We start from the raw sequence: 11,309 nt of genomic DNA on the forward strand, positions 1-11,309 counted from the left end.
AACTAGGGCGACGCTGTGAGGTATTTGAGTCCAACGCTTCTGGGGTGTGAGTAGATTGCCCTCTTATCTGCTCCAATTTTTCCTTATATTCACCCCTCTTCCGAAAACACTTGATTGCTTCGGAGCTACGGTGAGTAAATACTTCCGCTAGCTTTTTATTAGGAAATCTCAAATTACCACTTGCTTCGAGCTCCACCTTCTTTCTCGCCATCATCCACGCTTCTTCCTCACTAAATCGGAGTTTTACATCTTCACGTTGACGTCACACATATCTAATTCGTCTCTGTGTTGATGTGACATGTGAACACCGAGCCCTCTTCTGCTACTAAAGAGGCGCCCACATACTGTTCAGGGAATCTCGCTAGCGAGGTTAACCACTGCTATAGCCTCTCTCGGTTGGTCCCCAGGACTAGTTGTCACTGAAGTTGTTGTGTTATAATTTATCCGAGGCACAGTATTTCTAGATTCACCAACTTGTTCTTGGCTCAAGGGGCTGGTAACCCCAAGAGTTGCTCCGCCGCTCGAATTACCTACCGATAGAAACCTAGAATCTAGGAATTTATCAGCACCCAGGAAGCACCACGAGGAGGTTTCGAGTCGACTTGATCTGACTAACGACTTATGAATTACAGTGTTTAAAACACCCCTTCTGCGCTTATCAGACCCTGCTTCCCATGGAGAGTCATAGTTACTCCCGCCGTTGACCCGCGCTTACTTGAATTTCTTCACTTTGACATTCAGAGCACTGGGCAGAAATCACATTGTGTCAACACCCGCTAGGGCCATCACAATGCTTTGTTTTAATTAGACAGTCGGATTCCCCAAGTCCGTGCCAGTTCTGAATTGATTGTTAATTGATAATCGTTATAATTTAAAAGAACTAATTAAAATTAATTAGTATTCTTAAAAATTTTAGCAAGAAAGTTCCACAATTGGCTACGTAACTAACTATCCGGGGAACAAATAACTATCATAAATGATAGAAACTCTATTTACCCAGAACGAACACATAAACCATGTTATTGTTTCCCAATCAAGCCCGACTATCTCAATCTTCAGAGCCAATCCTTATCCCGAAGTTACGGATCTAATTTGCCGACTTCCCTTACCTACATTATTCTATCGACTAGAGACTCTTCACCTTGGAGACCAGCTGCGGATATTGGTACGGCCTGTTGAGAAGTTTGCGTATCCCCACCATAAATTTTCAAGGTCCGAGGAGAAAATATCGACACAACAGTATATGTCATGCTCTTCTAGCCCATCTACCATATCTCTCTGCGAAAGACTTCCATGGTAGTACGGCTATAAAACAGAAAAGAAAACTCTTCCGATACCTCTCGACGGCTTCTTTATGGTCGTTCCTGTTGCCAGGATGAGCACGAGGCCCATATTTAATAACAAACGGATACTCAACAGGTTACGGAATTGGAACCGTATTCCCTTTCGTTCAAAATTATTCAAGTGTTTTACTTTAGATTAATTTATTTGACATATTTAAAACTTGAAAATTTTCGGCTTTCGCCTTGAACTTAGGACCGACTAACTCGTGATCAACCACTGTTCACACGAAACCCTTCTCCACTTCAGTCCTCCAAGGTCTCATTCGATTATTTGCTACTACCACCAAGATCTGTACCAATGGCGGCTCCATGCAGGCTTACGCCAAACACTTCTAAGCACACCATTGTACCTTCCTACTCACTAAAGTTTCAAAATTTATATTATAAATAATATAAATCATCTACTTTAGCGGTAATGTATAGGTATACAACTTAAGCGCCATCCATTTTAAGGGCTAGTTGCTTCGGCAGGTGAGTTGTTACACACTCCTTAGCGGATTTCGACTTCCATGATCACCGTCCTGCTGTTTTAAGCAACCAACGCCTTTCATGGTTTCTGTATGAGTTGTTAATTTGGGCACCGTAACATTACGTTTGGTTCATCCCACAGCGCCAGTTCTGCTTACCAAAAGTGGCCCACTGGGCACAATATATCATAGAACAAGAAAGTTAAAGTTCTTACCCATTTAAAGTTTGAGAATAGGTTAAGATCGTTTCGACCCTAAGGCCTCTAATCATTCGCTTTACCAGATAAGATTATTTTATATAACATTTAAATGCACCAGCTATCCTGAGGGAAACTTCTGAAGGAACCAGCTACTAGATGGTTCGATTGGTCTTTCGCCCCTATACTCAATTCTGACAATCGATTTGCACATCAGAACTGCTTCGGTCTTCCATCAGGGTTTCCCCTGACTTCAACCTGATCAAGTATAGTTCACCATCTTTCGGGTCACGGCATATATGCTCAAGGTACGTTCCAGGTAGAGGTATAAATAATATAAATATCATTATACATAAATATATAGAACGCCCCGGGATTGTGTTAATTAACTATAAATAGTTAAAAAACTAATCCCATTATTAGTCAAGTTAATTATGCTATTAGGTTTATATCCCAATAACTTGCACATATGTTAGACTCCTTGGTCCGTGTTTCAAGACGGGTCCCAAAGGTATCCTGAATCTTTCGCATTGTTAATCATACAAGTGCATATAATAAACACAGAAAATCAATGATAATCATGCTATTATATAATTCCGAAAAATTAACGCACTGTATTCATATAAATCTATCAACACTTTATCAAATTAATGACATTAATGACAAGCAAAATAATTTAAATAAACTATAAGTCATATTTTATGATAAATTTGGTTCATGTTAATAGATTACAATGTCCTTATATGGAAAAAATGCACACTATTATTATAATATTATTAAAATATTACTACTTTAATGATGAATTTTCCATAATGGATATTTAGGTTCATCGGGCTTAACCTCTAAGCAGTTTCACGTACTATTTAACTCTCTATTCAGAGTTCTTTTCAACTTTCCCTCACGGTACTTGTTTACTATCGGTCTCATGGTTATATTTAGTTTTAGATGGAGTTTACCACCCTCTTAGTGCTGCACTATCAAGCAACACGACTCTTTGGAAACACCATCTAGTAATCATTAACGTTATACGGGCCTGGCACCCTCTATGGGTAAATGGCCTCATTTAAGAAGGACTTAAATCGTTAATTTCTCATACTAGAATATTGATGCTCCATACACTGCATCTCACATTTGCCATAAAGACAAAGTGACTTAGCGCTGAACTATTTTCTTTTCGCTCGCCGCTACTAAGAAAATCCTTGTTAGTTTCTTTTCCTCCTCTAATTAATATGCTTAATTCCGGGGGTTGTCCCATATGAGTTGAGGTTGTATATACACACAAATATATTATTAAATATATTAAAACCATTGTAAATTTCTAATTTAGGTGAAGAATAATATTATGACAATTGTTTTTCATTTCATATCATTAATAAGAGGCAATTCTAGATTAAAATTTCATATTTTTTATGCTAAACATTCCTCAGTATCATTTGATTTGAAAAAGAAAATTATACATCTTCATTTTTCTCATACATATGAGAGCCAATGTGTTTCAATTATTATTAATATTATGAATATACATGTGAGGTTAACATTATATTTGTAGTAGTTTATTGTACATAATAATATTAACTGAAATGTTTAAATTGAGGTGTAGTACATATTTCTTTTAGAATAATAATTGATTTCATAACTGCCGAACGCTCTCGTAACCCGTTTATCTCTTGCCCGTTCTCGACGACGACTTCCCTTCGACTCCTCTCTTCGATGCCTCTGCCTCTCAGCTGCTACACGACTCGAAAATAGGGGCAATCTCAGATCAGTGTGCCCATCTCGTCTTTACACTCGGCCCTCCTGATAATCGTCTTCTGACTCAGAAGACAGCAACTCGTCGTTCTCAGCCACATATCGCCAAAGTCTCATATAGTCCACGCTCGTAGTTGTCATCCTTGGCCCTTCACCATTGGTCGCTTTCTTTACATCGTACCGGCCGTTGCGCTTAGCTTTGATCACTTCATAGGGTCCCAAAAACTGACTTGCCAATTTACGGCCCGCTACAAACTGCGTTCTCTTTATAGCTACCAAATCGCCAACTTGGTAGATAGCTTCGCCTTTCCTGTTCTTATCATAGTTCCTCTTGTAAGTCGCCTGCGCCTTCTCTATATTAATCTTAGCCTCTTGTCTTAGCTTTTGACGCTCGTCGTTGAACTGATCTACTTGTTCCTCCTGTAATATATCCAGCAAACGGTCATCTATATGGTTACGCATTCTCGTTCCAAACAGGACTTCAAAAGGTGACATTTTCGTTGAAGAATGCATCGTTGTATTAATAGCCTTCTGTACTTGAGCAACCGCTTTATACCATTTCGTGGGTTCATCTGCTGATATTTTTGCGATAATAGACAGGATACAACGGTTAACTCGTTCGATTTGGCCATTGCCCCTTGCTACTCCTGTGGTTGACAGTACATGCTCTACATCGTTTGATCGAAGGAATTCTTTAAAAGCGTTTGATGTGAAGGCCACCCCTCTGTCACTTATGATCCTCTCGGGAAATCCAAAAATGTCTGTCCATTCGTTGAGTCTTTTAATTACTTCTTCCTGACCTGTGGACTTCGTTGGAAACAACCATACAAATTTCGAAAAACCATCTACCATTGCCAAAATGAATTTGTACTGCTTGGAGGTGCTGTCCATGGGTCCTAGATGATCCAAATGTAAAGTATGTAGCGGTGTGTCTCCTTTGGTTATACAATGCAAATATCCTTCTTTTTTACCCAGCTGTTTATTATGAACTATACATTTTATGCAGTTTGCAACCAATCTTGATACTTTACTTTCTAAATGCGGTATCCAGTACTGTTGGTCGATAGCGTGCATTGTCTTGCGCGTCGAAAAATGTCCAACCTCGTGCGATCGTTGTATTATCTCACGTTCCATTAGCTTTGGAACAACCAATAACTCATTACCTTCAACTTCTTTGAATAGCAAACCACCTTTCACGTTGAAGCTTTTGTATGGTTGCTGCTTTAGTAACTCTATAATCGCGATAATATGATCATCTGTCTGCTGTGCCTTCTTTAAACGCGCTGTTATTTCATCTTTTACTACTAAGCACGACTGCGGGTAACGGCTTAAACAGTCCACGTGCTGCATCTTAACTGCTGATCGGTGCTCCACGTTCAAATTGAAATCTTGTAAATACAATATCCATTGCGCAACCTCCCTTGGGATGTCCAGCTTTGACGTAGTTTGCTTAAATGCAATGCAGTCTGTCACCAATTTCACCGGGATCCCTAGCAAATAATGTCGAAATTTTTTTAACGCCATATATGCTGCCTTGACTTCAAGAATGTAGCTATGCCTCTTCGAATCTGCTTCAGATGCTTTCTTACTCCAAAAATAAATCGGATGTAAATTGTTGTCAAATAGCTGAAGTAGTACTGCTCCAAATCCGTCTTTTGAAGCATCCGTGTGCAACTCGGTTGGTGCCTCGCGAGAATAGAGGTGTAACACTGGTTCGTTTATTATCGCCGTCTTCAATTGCTGCAACGCCTGAAGCTCGCTTGGACCCATAATAAACTTAACATCTTTTTTCAGCAACTTGGTAAGAGGTCTTGCTATCTGCGCATACTGAGGAATAAACTTTCTGAAGAATCCGGTTAAACCAAGAAATGCCTGAATCGATTTGACGTTTGTGGGAATTCCGAAACGACTGATCGCCATCGTCTTATCTTTACCGGGCCAAATCTTTCCATCTTCAATTTCGTGACCTAGAAAGCTTATGCGTTTTTGCAAAAAACTACATTTTCCCCATTTTATTTTTAAATCATACTTTGCTGCAGTTTTTAATACCAATTTGGTTTTGTTTAGACACTCGTTTGCTGACTTAGCATATACTATAATGTCATCCATATATAATTGCATTATATTCTTGTTAATCAGATCCTGAAATATGTGGTTAACGAAACGAATGAATGAAGCAGGAGAATTACGAAATCCAAATGGCGCTCTATTAAACTCGTATAATCCTTCTCTAGTAATAAACGCTGTATATGATTTGCTAGATTCCTCTATGGGCACATGGAAGAATCCATTTTCCAAATCCATAATCGTATAAAAGCTTGCTGTCTGCAATTTCTCAAGCACTTCATCCATTAAAGGAACTGGAAAGCAGTCTTCCAAGACCATGCTATTTAGCTTCCTGTAATCTACACAAACCCGCAAAGTATTGTCTTTCTTCTTTACGACTACAACTCTGCTAGCAACATTCGAAGTGGATTTGCGCACTATTCCGTTTTCTTCCCACTCATCAACTTGATTTTTAACCGCTTCCGCTTCTGGTGCCGACAAACGACTGGGTGACTGCCTAAATGGGATTATTGCGCCATCTGGTACAATTTTCAACTCAATAGGACAATTTACCTTCTCTGCATCATTCAGCTCAAAGCTATCCTGTATCAACGCTTCGACTTGCTTTTGATATTGCGGTGGGGCCGAATAACTACATGAGATGTCAAAAACATTGTACCAATTGTCAGCTCATCGATCGATACTCTAAACTTCTCCACAAAGTCGTATCCCAAAATAACGTCACAGTCCATAGTGTTGCTCTCCACTACCAAGAATTTTTGCTGCGTCTTTAGGTTATCCACGATAACTTCTGTCTCGAAAAAGCTTTTTGCTTTTGTTTGGCTTTTGCCTAGGCCGCAGAGCATTAAGAAACTTTCTTTTAAATCAATCTTACCCAAGTATTTTAGAAAAGAGTTCTTTACAATAGTGACATCTGAGCCCGTATCGATCAAACCGTCAACATTTACGCCATTCAACGACACCGACTTGACGCGTTTTTGTATATTTATTTTACGAACAGCTGATAACTTTCTGGGGCAATTAGTTGAAATATGTCCACTTTCATTACAACTAAAACATTTTCTATCCGCGCTATTACAGTCTTTACGCTTGTGCTCACTGGAACCGCAATTAAAACAATATTCTTTCTTTTTAATGTTTTCCACTTTTGCAATAGACGTGATTTTTCGATTGTTTTTCTCAATATTATCAAATTTTTTTACATGCTCGAATACACCATATTGCTCTTTTAATTCTTTTAGCGATTTGCAATTGTACATTGAGAACTTGAACTCGCTTTTAATATTAAGCCCATCAACTATGTACCGTATAACCGCCGCGTCTTCGATTTTTCCAGCACTAGCAATTTTTCTCATATTCAGCATATATTCGTGAAACGATTCACCACTGTGCATTTTACGATCGCGTAGCTGTTGATGTAGGTCAGCGCTACTCAAATTTGACTCGAACTCACAACACAACATTTGTCTCAAACTCTGAAAATCACTCACTGTTTCTGACTCGAGATATAACTGTGCCGCACCACTCATTTTATTTCTCGCTTGCACATACATCTGCTTGTCTGTGAGCTCGTAAGCTTCGGCATTCTGTTCAAAGTTCTCAAACCATTTCTCTACCGGTACATTGTAACCGTCAAACACACATACAACTTTTTCGAAATGCTCAGGGTTTATTTTGACTTCTGCATACTTTCTCTCATCTGCTTCGATTTTAAGAGAAAACATTTGTATTAACTGTTGCATCTTTATATCTAGATCTCTGGGATCACTTTTTTCTACGTCACTAACTTCTTTCACTTCCATATTATTTTTTATCGATTCTTCATCTTCCACTAAACCGAACGTTTCGTTCAAGGTCTTCTTTTCAACAATCTTCTTTTCGTTCTTCTTTTCGTTTTTCGACTTCGCTGGTGTGCGCAATGGTGGCGACATTTCGGTTTTTCGCGACTTCGTGGCGCCGACTGATCGACTATTCGAGAACGATTTCTTAGAAAAAGCTACCGCGCACTACTGGAATTTTCACAACTGTACAACTTTTATTTGGATGTTTTGTACCAACTTTTACAAAATCAACCGCAACTTTACAACTTTATTGTTTTTTTTTTTTTTTTTTAAATTCCAGCACAACCGCATTTACATTTTTCTAAGAACTTTCTCCACATTACACATGCACTAACACCCACAAAACCGGCGAGCCCCCAAATGTGAGGTTAACATTATATTTGTAGTAGTTTATTGTACATAATAATATTAACTGAAATGTTTAAATTGAGGTGTAGTACATATTCCTTTTAGAATAATAATTGATTTCATAACTGCCGAACGCTCTCGTAACCCGTTTATCTCTTGCCCGTTCTCGACGACGACTTCCCTTCGACTCCTCTCTTCGATGCCTCTGCCTCTCAGCTGCTACACGACTCGAAAATAGGGGCAATCTCAGATCAGTGTGCCCATCTCGTCTTTACATACATATATATATATCCAATAATATACCATATGCTTTAATATTTCGTAAATAAAATGTGTCCTGCAGTTCACAAGATGACGCACAGTTTGCTGCGTTCTTCATCGACCCATGAGCCGAGTGATCCACCGCTTAGAGTGATTAATAAATTGTTTGTTTATTTCATTACGTCAATAATATTTTTATTGAAAAAAATTAAAAATACACCATTTTACTGGCAAATATCAATTCCTTCAATAAAATCTTAACCCAAACGAATGCTGCGAAATGTCTTAGTTAACATAAATGATTGAATACTGGACTTGATAATTTATAAAAGATGATATATTTTGTAAGCGATCAAATTATGTAAAACGTTAACCTTAAATGCAGGTACAACATTGTACATTTGGGATGTTGCTTTAACCATTGAATGCCCAAACCAATAATGGCCAATACAATACGCAACGCCTGTATATTATGGTACATATACACGCAAATAAATAAGATATACAAAAATCATTTTCAATCTCCGATCGGAATACATAATTTTTATTTATGGCTGGCAAAACACCATAATTTAAAGAGTTTTAGCATATTTTGCTACCGTCCGTCAATTGTTGTTTAATTTTATACTCTTTTTTTTTATCCTTGGGTAAATAGGATAGAATTTAGTTCTTATGCTCTCATCTTTAATTTCATTTTCATCTTATATATCTTATAATATTTTGGAATTTATTTATTTTAATAACGGTTGGAAAATACAATAATGATCCTTCCGCAGGTTCACCTACGGAAACCTTGTTACGACTTTTACTTCCTCTAAATAATCAAGTTCGGTCAACTTTTGCGAAACAACCGTAACACGCAAGGCGTCACAGTGATCACGTCCGGAGACCTCACTAAATAATTCAATCGGTAGTAGCGACGGGCGGTGTGCACAAAGGGCAGGGACGTAATCAATGCGAGTTAATGACTCACACTTACTAGGAATTCCAAGTTCATGTGAACAGTTTCAGTTCACAATCCCAAGCATGAAAGTGGTTCAGCGGTTTACCCGGACCTCTCGGTCTAGGAAATACACGTTGATAATTTCATTGTAGCGCGCGTGCAGCCCAGGACATCTAAGGGCATCACAGACCTGTTATTGCTCAATCTCATTATTGCTAGACGCAATTTGTCCATTTAAGAAGCTAGTGTCCTTATAATGGGACAAACCAACAGGTACGGCTCCACTTATATAAACACATTCAAACACAATAAACATTTTACTGCTACCATGAATGAAGGCAATATAAGCTTCAACACCATAATCCTGAAGATATCTATTTAATATATTTGAGTCTCCTTCGTTATCGGAATTAACCAGACAAATCACTCCACGAACTAAGAACGGCCATGCACCACCACCCATAGATTCGAGAAAGAGCTATCAATCTGTCCTACACACTTTATGTTCGGACCTGGTAAGTTTTCCCTTGTTGAGTCAAATTAAGCCGCAGGCTCCACTCCTGGTGGTGCCCTTCCGTCAATTCCTTTAAGTTTCAGCTTTGCAACCATACTTCCCCCGGAGCCCAAAAGCTTTGGTTTCCCGGGAAGCGACTGAGAGAGCCATAAAAGTAGCTACACCCAATTGCTAGCTGGCATCGTTTATGGTTAGAACTAGGGCGGTATCTGATCGCCTTCGAACCTCTAACTTTCGTTCTTGATTAATGAAAACATCTTTGGCAAATGCTTTCGCTTAAGTTAGTCTTACGACGGTCCAAGAATTTCACCTCTCGCGTCGTAATACTAATGCCCCCAAACTGCTTCTATTAATCATTACCTCTTGATCTGAAAACCAATGAAAGCATAACAGAGGTCTTATTTCATTATCCCATGCACAGAATATTCAGGCATTTGAAGCCTGCTTTAAGCACTCTAATTTGTTCAAAGTAATTGTACCGGCCCACAAAAACACTCGATGAAGAGCACTAATGTAGGTTTTTAAATAGGAGGAATATATAAAAAAGTACAAGTACTTAATTACATATAAGAACTCCACCGATAATACGCTTACATACATAAAGGTATAGTACTAACTACAAATGTATGTTGTACTACCCGTATGAAGCACAAGTTCAACTACGAACGTTTTAACCGCAACAACTTTAATATATGCTATTGGGGCTGGAATTACCGCGGCTGCTGGCACCAGACTTGCCTTCCAATTGGTCCTTGTTAAAGGATTTAAAGTGTACTCATTCCAATTACAGGGCCTCGGATATGAGTCCTGTATTCTTATTTTTCGTCACTACCTCCCCGAGCTGGGAGTGGGTAATTTACGCGCCTGCTGCCTTTCTTAGATGTGGTAGCCGTTTCTCAGGCTCCATCTCCGGAACCGAACCCTGATTCCCCTTTACCCGTTGCAACCATGGTAGTCATAGATACTACCATCAAAAGTTGATAGGGCAGACATTTGAAAGATCTGTCGTCGGTACAAGACCATACGATCTGCATGTTATCTAGAGTTCAACCAATATAACGATCAATTGATCGCTTGGTTTTAGTCTAATAAAAGCACACGTCCCAAAAGGTCCGTGTTTTAATTGCATGTATTAGCTCTAGAATTACCACAGTTATCCAAGTAACTGTTAACGATCTAAGGAACCATAACTGATATAATGAGCCTTTTGCGGTTTCACTTTTAATTCGTGTGTACTTAGACATGCATGGCTTAATCTTTGAGACAAGCATATAACTACTAGCAGGATCAACCAGAATAATGTTATTATTTAATGTGTTGTTAAAAACATGAATATATGAATTTAGAGAAACGCATATTTTAAAATATTTAAAGATACTTGACAATATTATATATTTTTCAATAAAATAAAATATATTATTTGTGGTAACATTTTACGAATACGGCCAAAATTTAATAGCGTTCATTTTCGTTTTTCATTAATTGTATAAATTTTCAATAAGAATGATCAAAAATATCTTTATTTTTACACTTACAAAATATATAATCACATTTGCTTTAATTTTGTTTATTTTCAAAT

The 11,309-nt window shown here is 38.3% G+C and overlaps 1 pseudogene; it reads right to left on the reverse strand.

The window, feature by feature from the left end:
• Positions 1 to 9,032: 9,032 nt before the first annotated feature.
• Positions 9,033 to 11,028, reverse strand: LOC137573329 (small subunit ribosomal RNA; annotated as a pseudogene).
• Positions 11,029 to 11,309: the final 281 nt, after the last annotated feature.

The sequence above is a fragment of the Drosophila tropicalis genome, unplaced genomic scaffold, assembly GCF_018151085.1.
Source record: "Drosophila tropicalis isolate 14030-0801.00 unplaced genomic scaffold, ASM1815108v1 contig_1102, whole genome shotgun sequence".
NCBI lineage: Eukaryota > Metazoa > Arthropoda > Insecta > Diptera > Drosophilidae > Drosophila > Drosophila tropicalis.